This window comes from Siphateles boraxobius, unplaced genomic scaffold, assembly GCF_051911475.1.
Source record: "Siphateles boraxobius isolate OS27281-9 unplaced genomic scaffold, OSU_SipBor_1 8, whole genome shotgun sequence".
Classification (NCBI taxonomy): Eukaryota; Metazoa; Chordata; class Actinopteri; order Cypriniformes; family Leuciscidae; genus Siphateles; species Siphateles boraxobius.
In genome coordinates, this window is record NW_027509208.1 from 22,445,090 (window position 1) to 22,463,630 (window position 18,541).

Genomic DNA, 18,541 nt, shown 5'->3' on the forward strand with positions numbered 1-18,541 from the left:
GATGGCCGAGTGATCTAACGCGCCAGACTCAAGGATTATCAGCCTTCTCAGCTGTTGAGAATTCTGGTCTCCGAATGGAGGCGTGGGTTCAAATCCCAATGCTGACAGAGAAATTTTGTAATGAGAACATGAATAAACATAACAGCAATAAATCTCATATTATTAGTTGTATTCTTTCCACCGTGGGCTGTGATATGACTGAGCTTAACAAAGGTAGTTCTGAGTGTCAGTATGGCCGAGTGGTCTAAGGCGTCACACTCAAGGAATATCAACCTTCTCAGTTGTAGAGAATGCTGGTCTCCGAATGGAGGCGTGGGTTCAAATCCCACTTCTGACAAAGAGATTTTGTAATGTGAACTTGAATTAAGATAAAGGCAATAAATCTCACGTTATTTTGATATGACTGAGCTTAACAGAGGTAGTTGTGAGTGTCAGGATGGTCGAGTGTTCTAAGGCGCCAGACTCAAGAAATATCAACCTTCTCAGTTGTTGAGAATTCTGGTCTCGGAATGGAGGCGTGGGTTCAAATCGTCTTCTGGCATAGAGATATTTTAATGTGAACTTTAATATATGTCACAGCAATAAAGAGGTAGTTGTAAGGGTCAGGATATCAATATAAACCTTCTCAGTTGTTGAGAATTCTGGTCTCTGAATGGAGGTGTGGGTTCGAATCCCACTTTTGACAAAGAGATTTTGTAATGAGAACTTGAATAAATGTAACAGCAATACATCTCATATTATTTTTAGTATTCTTTCCACCATGGACAGTGATATCACTGAGCTTAAAGGTTGTGGAAAGAGTCAGGATGGCCGAGTGGTCTAAGGTGACAAACTCAAGGAATATAAACCTTCTCAGTTGTAGAGAATTCTGATCTCCGAATGGAGGCTTGCATTCAAATCCCACTTCTGGCATATAGCTTTTTTAATGTTAACTAGAATAAATATAACAGCAAAAAATCTCATATTACTTTTTGTATTCTTTCCACCATGGGCAGTGATATGACTGAGCTTTACCGAGGTATTTGTGAGTGTCAGGATGGCCGAGTGGTCTAAGGTGCCAGACTCAAATAATATCAATCTTCCATGTTTTTGAGAATTCTGGTCTCCGAATGGAGGAGTGGGTTCAAACCCCACTTCTGAGAAAGAGATTTTGTAATGAGAACTTGAATTAAGATAAAGGCAAATAAATCTCACAATATTTTTGTGTTCTTTCCACCATGGGCAGTGATATGACTGAGCTTAACAGAGGTAGTTGTGCGTGTCAGGATGGCCGAGTGGTCTAGAAGGCGCCAGACTTACGCCATACCACCTTGGTCATGCCCGATCTACTTGGTATGATCCAGGAAGTGAGTTGGCAGCAGTTGGAGAGGAAGGCTCTCCCCGAGTTTTGTTTTTCTATTGTGTTTTGTTTTTCGAGTTTTTTGTTTACTTTAAGTTAGTTTTCTTTCGTTTTATTTTGCTTTTCAAACCACCTAACAGCAGCTTTTGCTGTCTGGAGGGTGTTTTTTTTTTTTTTTTTTTTTGCAATTATGGACGGATTAACGGCAAACGACACTGGACTGGTTGGAGGAACACGCACGTTAATTGGCAATGGACTGGCAGGAGGAACACGAATGGCAAACGACACTGGACTGGCGGGAGGAACACGAATGGCAAACAACACTGGACTAGAGAATCGACAAAGAACTGGGAATGGAAAGGATCAAGAAGCAAGGAAAAGATTTGGTGAAAGAAAATATTTAAAAGAGGCAACAGTGATCGTAGGTACGGAGAACGTGAGTGGAGTGAGAGCGGAGGATATAATTAATGCGATTTCGGAACAAATTGGAAGTGGAAAGGTGTTGGCTGTAAGACCCAGGCAAGGCAAGGAATATGAACTGACACTAGAACAGGAAGAAATGTGCGACGTTTTAATCGATGGATTGACAATAAAGGGAGTGGACTGTGAAGTAAAGAAGCTGCAAAATAAAGATTACGTTCTTTCATTCATGCACCTACCTGTCTACCTGGAGGATAATGAAATTTTGGACAAATTGGAAGGATGGGGGGTTTCCCCCATATCTAAAATCAAAAGAAGGTGCTATCCGGGCACTGACGTAGAAGATGGCACCAGGTTTGTGAAGGTGAGGTTCCCTAAAGAAGTGGCATCACTCCCTTATAGCACAAAGCTGGAAACAGCAGAAGGGCCACAGTGTTTTAGGGTGATGCACAGCCACCAGGTAAAGACCTGTCGGCTGTGCATGAGCCCAGGACATCTACTGAAAGATTGCCCAGATTTCAAGTGCTATAAGTGTGAGGAAAGGGGCCATTTTGCACGAGATTGCAACGCTGTCAGGTGCCCGGATTGCCAAGAAATGTTAAATAAATGTGAATGCTGGATGGAGGGGGAGGTAGGAGGAAGGGAAGTACAGGTGGACAGACAGGTGCATGAAGGAAACAACGAGGAAAGACAAGGGGTGCTTCTCATTTCTTATTTGTACATCCTCGTTTCCTTTCCTCGCTTCCTCTCCTAGCACCTCAGCTCCTCCCCCTATAGGTAGTGAAGGAAGGACGCAAGGAAAGAAAATGAGGACGGAGGAATCGAATGAAAGCATTTTTATACATTGGTATACTTGATCACTTGAGCGTCACTTCACAGCGTCATCAGCAGCGCTCAAAGGATCTGCCCTTATGTTGTTGAAGTTTGTTTATTTAAGAAATTCATAATGAATAATAATAAAGCAAGATACCCTGTTGAAATATGTGAGATGTGTGGTTTATAAAAACAGCAAGGGTAAAGTACAAATTCAAATTATTGTCACCGATGTGAAGGGGGAGGAGAATGTATACATGCGTCACGTTTAGTCAATAAAACACTTCCGCATAGGATACACCTGTGTATCCTCGCTCATGACTCCTCTAAAAGCCTCCTCACTCCTCGATCCTCGACTCCTCGCGGTGCAATTAGAGAATTGAGATGTCCTTCAAGATGGCTGTACTTGATTGGTTTCCGGGTCATAGGATGGAGGACAGAGGAGCGAGGAGACGAGGAGGGATATTGAGAAGCACCCAAGAAGAGGACGAATCACAACCAAAGGAAGCAGAGGAAGGAACAAACAACAGACAAGAAGGAGAAGGAGGGAATGAAAAGGATGATGAACAGATAAGTGAAGAGGACATGCAGTTGACACCAATGGACATATCTTCAAATCATGGACAAAAAGGAAAAGAACAAGACAAAGAAACAGACAGCGAAGGAGAAATAAGGATGGAGGAGGACGAGAAGAAAAAAGTGGAGAGGGGACAAGGACGAAGAAGATTGCTAAAGGTAAAGCCAAATATAGAAACTGAAAGAAAAAAAGTGTTGAAAAAAGGACTAATGGAGTGTTTAAACAGGTTTGAGGTGTTAAAGGAACTGGAGGAGAAAGACTAAGAATAATGGTTTTTAAATATTTATTATTTTTATTTTTAATGGTACTAAGTTGTGTGACTTTTAATGCGAGAGGACTTTTGAACTTAAGGAAATTTGAAAATGTAAAAGAAAAATGTAAAAGATAAGACATTGTTGTTCTACAAGAAACAAACTGGAGAGAAAATGTGATGAATGATTTTAAAAAGAGATGGGAAGAAGGGATTTTATACAATAACGGAGATGGGAGGTTTGGAAGAAGAGTGGCTTTTTTAATGAAGGATCATGTTTTTAAAGCAAGTAAAATTCTATACAAAGATACGATGGGGAAATGTATGGTGGTTGAGACAATACATGAAGGAAGAGAATTGATTATAGTAAATGTACATGCACCAACGGAAGAGAAAGAAAAGAAAGAGTTTTTTAATGTTTTAAGAAGTATTGTAAAGAAGTATAAGGAAATAATAATGATGGGGGATTTTAACACGGTTTTTAATAAACATGACATGGCAGAAGGAATGGTTTTTAAAACTGATACAGGGAGAAAAGAATTAAAAGCATTAATGGCAGAAAATAATATAATAGATGTGTGGAGAGAAAGAAATGAAAGGAAAAAAGAATTTTCAAGGAGACAAATAGTAGGGAGTTTTGTGTGCAAAACAAGAATTGACTTTATTTTATGTACGAGGAATGTGGAGAATTTTATCGAAAATATTAAGTATGAAGACACAAGTTTGAGCGATCACAAGTTTTTATTTTTTAAAACGGACTGGAATAAAGTGCAAAGAGGGCCAGGAATATGGGTTTTAAATACTAAAATTTTAGAAAATGAAGACTATTGCTGCGTTCCAAACCGCATACTTCCCTACTATTTAGTATGGGAAAAGAGTAGGCGAGCGAAAAAGTATGTATTAATCCAAAAGAGTAGGCGAGAATTACCTGGGTGACGTACCAATTATCGCGAGATTTGGACTTAAGTGCGTTCGAATGTGCCTACTTTCCTACTATATAGTAGGCGAAAACAGTACGTGAAGGAAGCAGTACGTTCGAAACATCAGTATTCATAAAAGAGTAGGGGAGAAGTTCCCGGATGGCTTACTGCTTCCGGCCCGATTTTTGAGTGCTCAACCGATGGATACTCTTCTATCCCAGGAGGCCACGCGAGAGCATACGTCATTATCAAACATCACGGAGATCAGCGACGCCGGGGGTTTTCAAATGTGAGTAAACACGGTTCCTTATGTGTTAAACTACAATAGAGTAGACGTTTTAACTGTTGAAGGTGTAAAGTAGTTAGACAGTATAGTATAGTTGTGATTTTGCTGTAAAAACATGTTTTGTATAGCTAGCTAACAGGGGAGCTCTAAGCACACGTAACTTCTCTAAAGTGGAATTACATAACCATATACATCTTAAACACGCTTATTTAAAATGTCTATTTACATCTGAAAGGAAAATATTGTAAGTATTGACATATTGCAGATAAGCACATCACAACATGAAAAAGACATCTGAGTGATGTATGTGTGGCATTATCATAGGATAGGATAACGTTAATTCACTGTTGTCAACACTGTTGACATTAGACTAATGTGCTGTAAATAAGGTAAATAAACAAATCTATAAAGTAACTAAACATGTTTTTATTCAGACTGGTGTGAGCACTGAGGATGAGGAGCCCAGAGCTGAATCCTGGAAACGGTGCCATGGATGAGACTGTCATAAGATCTTTCCATCTGCCTTTATCGCCTCAGATTGTGAAGCGCAGCGCAGCAACAAGCTCCGGCACGAAGGCACGGTCACCTCTGGTGAATTCATCAGAATAAAGCCGCAGAATGGGAACCGCTGTGTTGAGATGGCAGTAGGATGTGGGCTTCAGCGCCCAAATACATGCTTGTAGTTTGAATAAAGATTTGTTTCATATGCATGCATTTGTTTATTGTGTGATGGTTACTTTAATTTGTTCTTTTACTCATTTACTCATGTTTCTTATTGTTGTCAGTATATAAAATATAATTATTTAATGTATGCATTAATTCATTGCTTGACTGACAATTGAGATGTTCACGTGTATTCATCCATAACTCATATGACAAAACAAATTACATTTTGCTTGTTTTATTAAATTATATCATTTTTAGTATATAAAAAAAGTAATATAATTAAGTTTTGGTCAGCATTTAATATTATTTTGTTTAAGTTTTGGGGTGGGCTAACAATGCAATTCATTCTGAGGTAATATTAATTTTTTATGAGCGATACATTTTTCGAGTATAAAGTCAACAGTTTCTCCAAAGGAGATCTTCGAGCAGCGGCCCGTCTCCTTGTGCACTGCAGACAGTAAACGCAGAGGAAAACTGTTCTAGGTTGTGCTGTCGAGTTACTGATGTTATGAAGTGTTAGTGCACCTGTCGCTCATATAATTTAAACTTATAAACTTATTACATAAAGATCATGGAAAGATACTAGTTGTATCTAACAATGAACAATCATAATGACAAAACAGAAAACATAAAGATCATTGGTTTGTGTACATCATAATATGATATTTATACACAGGAAAAAAGAACAATAACAAGGCTAAATATCTTTAAATATAAATAGTTCTTCATAATACATTAAAAAATAGTTTTGTTGTTATTGTCTGAGGGATGAAACGAGAGGTAAATTCATCAAGAAAAGAGGAAAACTTGAAGGAGAAACTTTTTGGGTATAAAATAAAGAAATTAACAACATATTCAAGAGATAACGATTTTGGGGTTTCTTAAAAAATCGTTATAAGGAACTGTGGGTCACATTAGAAGGGTTTAAAATATAATAACTTAAATCAACCCTAAATGTATTCACAGAATGAATTGGCAGCTGTTTCTTCAACAATACCACAAATTGAGCAAGTTTCATCAATATCAAGATATTTACAGATAGATGAATTAAACGTGTCGTTCATCTTTTAAGTTGTTGCGTTTGTGATAACGTGTCGTAGGTCACATGATAACGTCAACATGGCGGATGATGTCCGGATCGCATTCATACTCAACGAGATTTGGCTATAAAGTACCTACTCTTTTAGCGCTCGTTAAGTAAGTACTCATTGAAATTAAGTACCTACTCATTGAGTATGCGGTTTGGCACGCAGCCTATGTTTTAAAGGTTAAAGAAATTATAGAAAAAGAAAAGGAAAATGAAATGTATGAAGAAGATAAGAGAATATGGTGGGAGAACGTAAAGTTTTTAATTAAAAAATTCTCGATTAAGTATTGTAGTATAATACGCAAATGCAAAAGATACAAAGAAAAAGAAATAAAGGAAAGTTTGGAAGTGGAATTGAATAAAGAAAATAAAGATATACAAAAGATAAAGGAAATGGAGGGAAAACTGAAAGAAATAGAGGAAAAAGAATATTAGGGGGCGAGGTTAAGAAGCAAAGCTAAATATACAGTGTGAGAAAAATGCACCAAGTTTTTTTTTGATTTGGAAAAAAAGAAAGGGAAAGCTGGAACGATAAAAGAGCTAAGAGGAAAAAATTGGGAAATTGTAGAAGGGAATGAAAACATTTTAGAAGAAATAAGGAATTTTTATAAAGAGCTTTTTAGTACAAGGGGTGTAAAAGAAAACGAAAAAAGGGAATTGCTGAATCAGATAAAAGCTAAAATTAGCGAGGAAGACAAAAAAGAATGTGATCAAGAAGTCAGAGAAGAAGAGATAGAAAGAGCAATACAGCAGCTGAATAAAAAGAAAAGTCCAGGAATAGATGGTTTGGGAAGTGAATTTTATATATGTTTTAAAGAGATTTTAACAAAGATTTTAAAGGGAGTTTTTAGAGAAATTTTTGAAAAAGAAGAAGTTAATGAAAGAATGGGGATGGGGATAACAAAACTGATATATAAAAGGAAAGGAGAAAAAGTAGATTTAAAAAACTACAGGCCGATCACAATGCTAAACACAGATCTTAAGATTTTAGCGAAAGTTTTAGCAAACAGGTTAAAGGAAGTAATGCCAAGTATAATCGAAACAAATCAAGCGTACGGAGTAAAAGGAAGAGATATAGCGGACACGACAATGAGCATAAGAGACACAATATGGTACATGAAAGAAAAGAATGAAGAAGGATACGTAATTAGTTTAGATTTTGAAAAAGCTTTTGATAGGGTTGAACACGGGTATTTATTTTATGTTTTAAGGAAATTTGGTTTTGGGGGAGATTTTATTAAATGGATTGAGATTTTATATAAGGGTGCTTTAACAAGAATAAAATGTAATGGGTTTTTAACAGAATGTTTTAAAATCACAAGATCAATAAGAGATGGGTGTCCACTTTCAGCTTTATTATATTCACTTGTATCGGAACCGTTGGGATTGGCTATAAAACAAAAAGAAGTAATAACTGGAATTGAAATTGAGGAAAACAAGGCTGAAGGGAAGGTTTTTCAATATGCCGATGACACAACGATAATAGTAAAAGGAAAGGAGAGCGTTAAAGAAGTTATGAAGGTTGTAGAAGAATATTGTAAAGGGTCTGGGAGTAAAGTAAATGAAGATAAGACGGTGTATATGAGATTTGGTAAAGCTATGATTTTAAGGGATTGTTTTAATTTCAAGGAAGTGGAAGAAATAAGGATTTTAGGAATTTTAAGGGGAAAAATGAGAGGAAAGTAAGAGATGAAATGTGGGAGCAACTAGTAACAGAAATAGAGAGAAGGTTAAATTTTTGGAAATTGAGAACATTAAACTTGAAAGGGAAGGTTTTAATATTGAATGTTTTAATGGTTTCTAAGCTATGGTATGTTTTATATGTGTCCGAGATGCCATTGTGGACAGAAAAGAGGCTGAAGAAATGTTTTCTCGACTTTTTATGGGAGGGGAAACCAGCAAGAATAGCTTTTAACACACTTTTAGGGGCAGTAGACAATTAAGGGGGGTTTAGGATTAATAGATGTGGAACAGAGAAAAAATAGTTTGAGAGTTAAAATAGTGAAGAAATACCTACAAGATGAGGGTAAAGCAGAGTGGAAAAAGACCATGAAATATTTTTTAAACAAATGTGGGAATTTTAATATGGGGGATGGAATTTTATGGATGAAAACGAAGATTTGGATGACGGAAAGCATACCAGAGTTTTATAGAGAAATTTTGAGTGCCTGGGGAAAAATTTTAGCCAAAGTTGAATATGATCCACATGGGAGAGAAAACATTTTAAATCAACCTCTGTTCTTAAACAAAAACATTTTAAAACAAGACAAAGAAATATTTTTAAAGAAATGGATGGAAGTGGGGATAACAAGAGTGAGAGACGTTTTACATGAATTCAAAGAAGGGTTTTTACCAACACAATTTATTGTGGATGCAATGGAGGAGGCAAAAGAGGATTACAGTGAACAAGAAATTTTAAATAAGTGTGAAATCATTAAAAGTGCAATACCCGAAGAGTGGATTAAAAGAATAGAATGTATGGAAGGAGAGCCAAAAGAGAAATGTATTTATGTGAAATTGGGGGGGGAAAGTGAATGATTTGAAGGAATGTACTGTGAAAATGATTTATTGTTCTTTTAGAGATGATGTTTTTAAAGAGCCAATTGCAAATGAATACTGGGTGCAGAAATTCAAAGATTTAAAAAAAGAGTGTATATGGAGAAACAGGAGGGGGAAGTCTGTGGAAACAAAATTGGGATGTATAGAATATTTTATAAGATATAAAGTGATTTTTACTGAGGCAATTTTAAATAAAATAGGAATTGAGCAAAACGCTTTGTCTAAAGTGTGCCAGGAAAGGAAGAGTGGATTTTACATATGTTTTTATACTGTAAAGAACTGGACGAATTTTTAAGGAAATGTAAATGTTTAATTAACCCTCTGGGGACGGATTGGGCTGTACAGCCCAAAATGACATACTTTTACAAATGTGTAATTATCTTAAAAACTATTAATGATAGAGAGGTGCGGCCTTTTTTGCTGTCTTCCTCAGATTCCGCTGAAAACAGAGCTAACAAACTTACCCGGCTTGTATACACACTTCCTTGTTGCGCAATACCACTACGTCAAAGGCCAATGAAAACGATGTTGTTTGGCAGATTCACGAGCAACAACCAATGGAAAAATTGCCGATGGAGGAATATTTTTCTTACCCAATCAGAGGAAGGTTACTATGACGTATTCTAGCAAATCGGAGGACTCTGTAGCCTTGCAAGGGGTGGTACTATATACTATTACGCAAACAGCGTTGAGTGGCAGAGACCACACGGGCGCGTCGAGTATAAACAAGGCTTTACGGAGCGAGAGCGCACAGAGATATGAGAGAGAGACAGAACAATTATAATATATTTATATACAATTATAGAATTATTTATTGTTTCAGCACTTTTATGATGGCAAGCAGTAAACGATTTACGGTGGAACAAGCTCTGGAACAATTACTGGAGAGTGACGAGGAGAAAGCATTGCTTAGAAAATTCTAAAAGAAAAACGCCTGGGAGTATTTGTAAATAAAGTAAAAATTTTCATTGTTCTTTACACATTTTAATTAACAATTACACATGTCTGTCAAGCAAAGGCTTTGACAAATATGTTTTTCGTTTAAAAACTGTTCACTATTGTTGTGTGATGTGTGATTATCAGAAATAAATGCCAAAAATCGAATTTCCGTTTTTGAAATTCTCTAGTTTATTGTACATTTTCACTCATACTTCCTTTATAAACACATTACATGCGTGCTTATGTTAGCTTAGGGTCTTCTGAATCCATAGATACAAATAGTGTTCCATCTCCATTACATATGGTTTATAAGCCCAAATGTAAAAATAGAGAAAACGGAGCAAAAAGAGCTTAGTCCCCAGAGGGTTAAAGAGTTGACTGAGGAGTGGGATGAAAATGTAATGGAATGGAACAGATTTGTGATGTTTGGTTGGGAAAAGAAGTGTCAAAACAAAAGTTTTATAAATCTGTGTGTAATGTTGATGAAAAGTACAATATGGGAGAGAAGAGCTGTGGCTAAAAAGGAAATAATTGTGTTGGATGTTTTGACTATGTTTAAAAGGAAAACTGAATTGTATATTGAAAGATTGAATGTGTATTTTAAATGTGAAAATATGTTGGATGCTTTTTATTAGTGGTGCGCCGATCCGATACTCTGTATCGGTATTGCTCCGATACTACCAATATTTGCCGAATCGGGTATCGCCAGACGAGACCATCCAAATCCAATCCGATATTGTAGCCTACGATTGTTATTGTTATACAACACAAAAGGCACAAAACATTATAAAGCACTATAATCTTTTCGTGTACTATATTCCAAGTTTTCTGAAGCCATTACATAAAGTTTAATGTGAGGTAAGTTACAGGTTTAAATCGTTAAATTAATCTTCACCTAAGTGCTTCCCTCCGCTGCGGCTGTCAGTCATTCTCAGCACTGAAACAGCGCGTCGCGCTCGGGTAAAACAGTCACGATGAAACTCTCTCCAAGATGAGTCAATTTTCCTATTATTATACTGTAGATCTGTAGATAAAGGTCTATGGTTTACATAAAAGGACTTTAACGTGCTGGAGTTCCACATGTTACTTTCTACCGGGTGTCTGTTAGATCACAACACAACTGATCAGTGATCACAACACTGGAGTAGAGAGCGATATAATTGCTATTCACGCGCACATTAACTGATATTTAAAACTGTTAAAAGGCTCAAACTAATGAATAAATAAAGAAATATATGTAAATCTTACTTTTGTGCTTTGAACTTTTCAATGCGAAGCGCTGCGCGCCGTGACTCCATGTTGCTTCGAGCGCATCATCGTGCGCACGGGATGCGCATAAGGTTTCGTGCCGCTCTGAATTGGAGCCCTTCATATTACAATACTTTTGCGCAATGGCAGTTTATTGATAGCCTTAGTTGTTCTGTCCAATCTATCATAAGTTGCTGCCTCATTAAAAAGTTGTGCTTAAAATTTTAAATTAAATGTCTTTTAATTATATAGTATATATTTTTTCTGTATTCTTTTACAAAGTAAGGAAAATAATGTTTAAGTCAAGCTTTGATGCCTTTAACAAAAGAATAATTACAGTCTCTTCCCCAACGTGAGGCATTCAGATACAATTTATTAGATAATTTGGCACTGTTTTTTTAATTATTATTTTAGTATTGGATCGGATCGGTATCGGACAATACTGAGTCCCAGGTATCTGAATCGGTATCGGAGGCAAAAAAGGCGGATCATGCCACCCCTACTTTTTATGATATTTTTACCCCAAAAGTTTATTGTGTCCTTAAAGACCTAATGTGGAAGCTACCGGGAAGTGATGGAGTTTTTAAAATAATGTAAAGTAAATGAAATATATGTGATGTATATATGTATATATGTCACATTAATAAATCTCATATTATTCTTGTGTTCTTTCCACCATGGACACTGATATTACTGAGCTTAACAAAATGTGTGGATATAGTCAGGATGGCCGAGTGGTCTAAGGTGCCAGACGAAGGAATATCAGCCTTCTCATTTGTAGAGAATTCTTGTCTCCGAATGGAGGCGTGGGTTCAAATCCCACTTCTGACAAAGAGATTTTGTAATGTGAACTTGAATTAAGATAAAGGCAATAAATCTCACACTATTTTTGAGTTATTTCCACCATGGACAGTGATTTGACTGAGCTTCACAACATTTGTGGAAAGAGTCAGGATGGCCAAGTGGTCTAATGTGCCAGACTCAAGGAATATCAACCTTCTCAGTTGTTGAGAATTCTGGTCTCCGAACTGAGGTCTGTGGTCGAATCCCACTTCTGACAAAGAGATTTTGTAATGAGAACTTGAATAAATTTAACAGCATAACACTCACATTATTTTTTGTATTCTTTCCACCATGGGCAGTGATATGACTGAGCTTAACAAAGGTAGGTGCAAGTGTCAGGATGGCAGAGGGGTTCAAGGCACCAGACTCAAGGAATATCTACCTTCTCACTTGAGAATTCTGGTCTCCGAATGGAGGCTTGGGTTCAAATCCCATTTCTGGCATAGAGATTTTTTAATGTGAACTCAAATATATGTCACATCAATAAATATCATATTATTTTTTTTGTTATTTCCACCATGGGCAGTGATATGACTGAGCATAACAGAGGTAGTTGTGAGTGTCAGGATGGCCGAGTGGTCTAAGAGGCCAGACTCAAGGGATATCAACCTTCTCAGTTGTTGAGAACTCTGGTCTCCGAATGGAGGTGTGGCTTCAAATCCCACTTCTGACAAAGCGATTTTGTAATGAGAACTTGAATATATGTCACATCAATAAATATCATATTATTTTTTGTGTTCTTTCCACCATGGGCAGTGGTATGACTGAGCTTCACAAAATATGTGGAAACAGTCAGGATGGGAGAGTGGTCTAAGGTGCCAAACTCAAGAAATATCAGCCTTCTCAGTTGTAGAGAATACTGGTCTCCGAATGGAGGCGTGGGTTCAAATCCCACTTCTGACAAAGAGATTTTTGTAATGTGAACTTGAATTAAGATAAAGGCAATAAATCTCACATTATTTTTGTGTTCTTTCCACCATGGGCAGTGATATCACTGAGCTTAACAGAGGTAGTGTGTGTCGGGATGGCCGAGTGGTCTAAGGCGCCAGACTCAAGGAATATAAACCTTTTCAGCTGTAGAGAATTCTGGTCTCTGAATTGAGGCGTGGGTTCAAATCCCACTTCTGGCATAGAGATTTTTTAATGTGAACTTGAATATATGTCACAGCAATAAATCTCATATTATTTTTTGTATTCTTTCCAACATGGGCAGTTATATCACTGAGCATAACAGATGTGGTTGCGAGTGTCAGGATGGCCGAGTGGTCTAAGTTGCCAGACTCAAGGGATTCAGCCTTCTCAGTTGTAGAGAATTCTGGTCTCCGAATGGAGGCGTGGTTTCAAATCACATTTCTGACAAAGAGATATTGTAATGTGAACTAGAATACATATAACAGCAATAAATCTCATATTATTTTTTGTATTCTTTCCACCATGGGCAGTGATATGACTGAGCATAACAGAGGTAGTTGTAAGTGTCAGGGTATCAATATCAACCTTCTCAGTTGCTGAGAATCCTGGTATCCGAATGGAGGCATGGGTACGAATCCCACTTCTGACAAAGAGATTTTGTAATGAGAACTTGAATAAATGTAACAGCAATAGATCTCATATTATTTTTTGTATTCTTTCCACCATGGGCAGTGATATGACTGAGCCTAACAGAGGTAGTTGTAAGTGTCAGGATATCAATATCAACCTTCTCAGTTGTTGAGAATTCTGGTCTCCGAATGGAGGCGTGGGTTCAAATCCCATTTCTGACAAAGAGATATTATAATGTGAACTAGAATAAATATAACAGCAATAAATCTCATATTATTTTTTGCATTGTTTCCACCATGGGCAGTGATATGATTGAGCTTAACAGAGGTAGTTTTGAGTGTTAGGATGGCCGAGTGGTCTAAGGTGCCAGACTCAAGGGATATCAACCTTCTCAATTGTTGAGAATTCTGGTCTCCGAATGGAGGCGTGGGTTCAAATCACGCTTCTCAGAAAGAGATATTGTAATGTGAACTAGAATAAATATAACAGCAATAAATCTCATATTATTTTTTGCATTGTTTCCACCATGGGCTGTGATATGACTGAGCTTAACAGAGGTAGTTTTGAGTGTCAGGATGGCCGAGTGGTCTAAGGTGCCAGACTCAAGGAATATCAACCTGAATAGTTGAAAAGTTTTTTTTAATAAGCACTTTATTTCTTCAAGTTCTATTTTTAAAGAAATTCCTGTGAGTGTTATACCAAATCCATCTCTTCTGAGAGAAGATAGTCCGATTTTTGATTTTTCTCCAATTTCATGAAGTGAGGTTTTAAAAGGTTTAAAAAATCTAGACATCAAGAAGTCTGCAGGGCCTGATGAAATTGAGCCATATTTTCTTAAATTAGCTGCCGAGATCATTGCTGGCCCATTAGCCTATATTTTTAATTTAATTTATCATTAGAACAGAATATTGTTCCTGATGTTCGGAAATCTGCTTTGGTTGTACCCCTGCTGAAAGGCGGTGATCCAACCATTTAAAATAATTATAGACCGATTTCGAAGCTATCAGCTGTGGCTAAAATTTTAGAATCTATTGTCACCGAACAGCTAAAGGAATTTTTAATTAACAATAGTAACAATCCAGGTTTCAGTCCGGTTTCAGAAAAAATCATAGTACAGTAACTGCTACTATGAAAGTCTTAAATGACATTACCTGCGCCCTAGATACTGGAAGATCATGTGTTGCAATGTTTATTGATTTGACTAAAGCTTTCGATACGGTCAATCATGGTATTCTTTTGTCGCGTTTACATTGTATCGGTCTTTCTGAAACCGCATTAGGTTGGATCAGGAACTATTTAAAGAATAGGTGTCAACGAGTGCAAATTAAGGGGTCTCTCTCTGAAAAGCTCACCATTGAATCTGGTGTGCCACAGGGGTCCATTTTGGGTCCCCTGTTGTTTACATTAAATATTAACAATATTGGTGATAATCTATCAGAAGCAAGTATCCATTTATATGCCGACGATACCATTATCTATTGTTTTGCATCTTCTATTGAAAACTGCATTTTAAAGTTGCAGAAAGCATTTGAATTAGTTCAGCGTAACCTTTTTTCTTTAAAATTAGTCCTAAATGATAAGAAAACAAAATACATGGTCTTTTCTAGGAAACATAAGACTGATTCTTCTCCACCACCTATTTACACTTTGCAGGGTAACTCTATAGAACTGGTCTCCTCTTACAAATATCTAGGGTTTGTGTTGGAAGAGGACTTATCATTCAAGTTACATGTTAAACAACTGCTGTCTAAGTTAAAGGTTACAGCTGGGGTTTTATTTTCGCATAAAACCCCAGCTAGTTGTAGTTGTGAGTGTCAGCATGGCTGAGTGGTCTAAGGTGCCTAACTTAAGGGATATCAATCTTCTCATTTGTTGAGAATTCTGGTCACCGAATGGAGGCGTGGGTTCAAATCCCACTTCTGGTCTAATGCGCCAGACTCAAGGAATATCAGCCTTCTCAGTTGTAGAGAATTCTGGTCTCTGAATTCTTCTGAAAAGCGCATTGTGCACTTTTCTGGTTGTTTTAATGGTGCTATTTAAATAAAAATTGAATTGAATTGAATATGACTGAGCTTAAAGTTTGTGAAAAGAGTCAGGATGGCTGAGTGGTCTAAGGCGCCAGACTCAAAGAATATCAACCTACTCAGTTGTTAGGAATTCTGGTCTCCGAATGGAGGTGTGGGTTCAAACCCCAGTTCTTTCTTACTTTATTTGTATACGTCCCCGAAGGGCTATTGATTTTACAGCAAGACAGCATACAAAGGGACAATTTACAATACATTAATAATTTCAGTAAAAGTTAAAATGTACCTTTAAAAATTAACACTAAAATAAGCACACACACACAGTACCCACACAAAACCCAAACAACTAATTCCTTCCACCTACTCCCCCCATACCCAAATTTAACAGAGAAATGGAAGTAGGAATAAATTAATGTTTATACCTGTTACTTCTAACAGAGGGAAATCTCAGTCGAGATCCTGAGGGTAAAAACTTAAACTCAGAATAGAGAGGATTTGAAGTAACAATTAAAATGGATCGGGCTTTCCTAACTACCTGCCGGTTGTACAGGTCAGTTGGGTGATTCTGCTGAACTCCTAAAATGTTACTGCTAGTATTTACTATTTTCACCAAAGCAGTCTTTGCCTTCACACCAAGACTTCCATACCAGCATAACATACTAAATGTTAAAACCACTCAATATAAGATTTATATAATACAATCATCGAGGACCTATACAACTTTAAATTTGGACAGTCTCCGTAGACAGTACAGATGTTGCTGGCCCCTTTTGCAAATCATCTCCACATTAACATTAAAATTCAACTTGATGTCAATCACAAACCCCAGATACTTATATGATTCCACAACATCAACCTCCTGCTCTTTGATAGTTGTTCTCTTCAAGTCAGTTTGATTACGCCTAAAGTCAATAAGCATGTCTTTAGTTTTTAGCACATTTATTTGCAAGAATGCATCGTTGCACCACTGTACAAAATCCTCAACCACAGGGTCATGGTCGCATTCGCCAACACCAAGAAGGCTGACAATAGCTGAATCATCTGCAAATTTTACAATAAATCTGTTTTCATGCCTGCTTCTGCAATCATCGGTATATAGAATATACAGGGGTGGAGAAAGCACACATCCCTGAGGGGACCCTGTGGATGAATACAATATCTATGATAAAAAACCATTAACCCTTACTCTCTGAATGCGATCAGTTAGGAAGTCAAGGATCCAACCAACAATACTAAAATCAAAATCAAAACTTAACAGCTTCTCTACTAAAATATGAGGTTGTATCGTGTTGAAAGCGGATGAGAAATCGACAAATAAAATCCTGGCATGAGTCTTACTTCCCTCTAGATGCTTAAGTACCAAATTCGACAAAGTAGCTTTAGCATCCTCACGCCTGGCCTAATAAGCAAACTGAAGAGGGTCAAGTGAGTCTTCCACCTTTGTAAGAAGCTCTTTTTTAATACATTTTTCAAAACTCTTCATCACTAATGAAGTTAAAGCAACTGGCCTAAAATCATTTAGTGCTACTGAATTTTTATTTTTCGCCACTGGAATGACTGTGGAGGTTTTCCATAATCACGGCACCTTCTGTTGAGTAAGGGACAGTTGAAAAATATAATAAAAGATTGGTCCCAATTGCTCTGCACAGGAAATAAGCAGCCGGCCCTCAGTATTATCAGGGCCTGCACTTTTCCTGGCTTTTGAATGTCTCAACCCATTAATTATATCCTGTTCTGCAAAAGGGATAGATCCATTAACAGTTAAATTATTTTTCTGCTCACAACGAATAGTCTCAAAGCAGGGGCGCAGATGGCACTAGGGACGGGGGGGACATGACCCCCCCCAGATTCATAGTGACCCGATCCGTCCCCCCCCCCCTCACTATCCCTACGAAAGGCGACAAAAATCGGTAAAACAGAGGATTGACCGGTGTTTTCGCTATGTACATTAGCCAAAGTAGTGTCCCGGCCCGCCGCTGCTTCAGAATCGGATAGGGGCAGACGCGGGCTGACACACAATAATAATCTACACCGGTCACCATTACTTTGTTTGTACCCACGTTATCACTACACGCTGTTCTGTTGTCAATAAACACACGATGCCATCATGCCACCGACGTTTACACTCTCTCTTCTGTGTGTGTGCTACGACTCCTGAGTGACGTTGCCGGGGTCCTATGAGGAGCTGGTAGCTGCCTCAATCGTGCCTGTAGGGGCGGACCGGTATACCATCTATGACTGAGCTGAGTCGGTGATTTTCTGAACTGAAAAAAATCGACAGTATAAATGCCACATAAAGGCAATGAAGAGACAAAAAACAATCACCTCATTTTTTCAAAAACCAAACAATGTAAGTATCCTATGCCTGTTGACTTTCCCAGATGTGGGAGATTAGATTTGTTAAGGGGAATAGCTAGTCTGACAATAATGGCAAGAAGGCTTTTACACTTAGTAAACACAGCAAAATGTGGAGACCATAACTATGCATTTAGGTGAGTGGACAGAGACAAATAATGAACGAACACAAAAATAATGGTTGGATAAATCAAACAATTTATCGTCGTCAGGAAATAATGTTTTATCTTATCATTTAACCCATTGTACTGTATAAATTGACTGAGGTATGTTCACTGTCGTGTAAGCCACTATAAAAATAATTATAATAAGTAAATTTGTGTGGTGCAAGGTTTATGCAAACAACAAATAAAGGCCTACATAAACTTTTGACATCCTCTTATAGCAGGAAATCATGTTTTTTCTATTGTATGGACTGGAGCAACGGAGGATATAGATTCTTAAATTATGGGCTATGAAAAACATTTCTTAATTTTTCATACATCATTTGAAAGATATTTCTAATCTATAAATTGCAACAAACTTGTAATTAACACTTAAATTTAAAATTGAGTTATTCTTAGACATTTTTGAAATAGTAGTTTTAGCCATTAATTCTCAGGATTATGTTGTATTTCACATTGTTGTGAAATTCTATAGAGGTATAGAGGGTTAACTGAAATTATACGATTTA

At 37.2% G+C, this 18,541-nt stretch overlaps 1 protein-coding gene and 4 non-coding genes across 7 annotated transcripts in view; all 5 read left to right on the forward strand.

The window, feature by feature from the left end:
• The window catches only part of opn8c (opsin 8, group member c), a 136,161-nt gene that overhangs the window by 103,270 nt on the left and 14,350 nt on the right, over positions 1-18,541 (forward strand). The window lies entirely within an intron of this gene.
• Positions 226-337, forward strand: trnal-caa (transfer RNA leucine (anticodon CAA)). Its single transcript has 2 exons — positions 226-263; positions 291-337. It is a non-coding gene; the product is annotated as a tRNA-Leu (tRNA).
• Positions 1,031-1,142, forward strand: trnal-caa (transfer RNA leucine (anticodon CAA)). Its single transcript has 2 exons — positions 1,031-1,068; positions 1,097-1,142. It is a non-coding gene; the product is annotated as a tRNA-Leu (tRNA).
• trnal-aag (transfer RNA leucine (anticodon AAG)) lies at positions 11,825-11,935 on the forward strand. The gene is made up of 2 exons: positions 11,825-11,862; positions 11,890-11,935. It is a non-coding gene; the product is annotated as a tRNA-Leu (tRNA).
• trnal-caa (transfer RNA leucine (anticodon CAA)) lies at positions 12,966-13,077 on the forward strand. Its single transcript has 2 exons — positions 12,966-13,003; positions 13,032-13,077. It is a non-coding gene; the product is annotated as a tRNA-Leu (tRNA).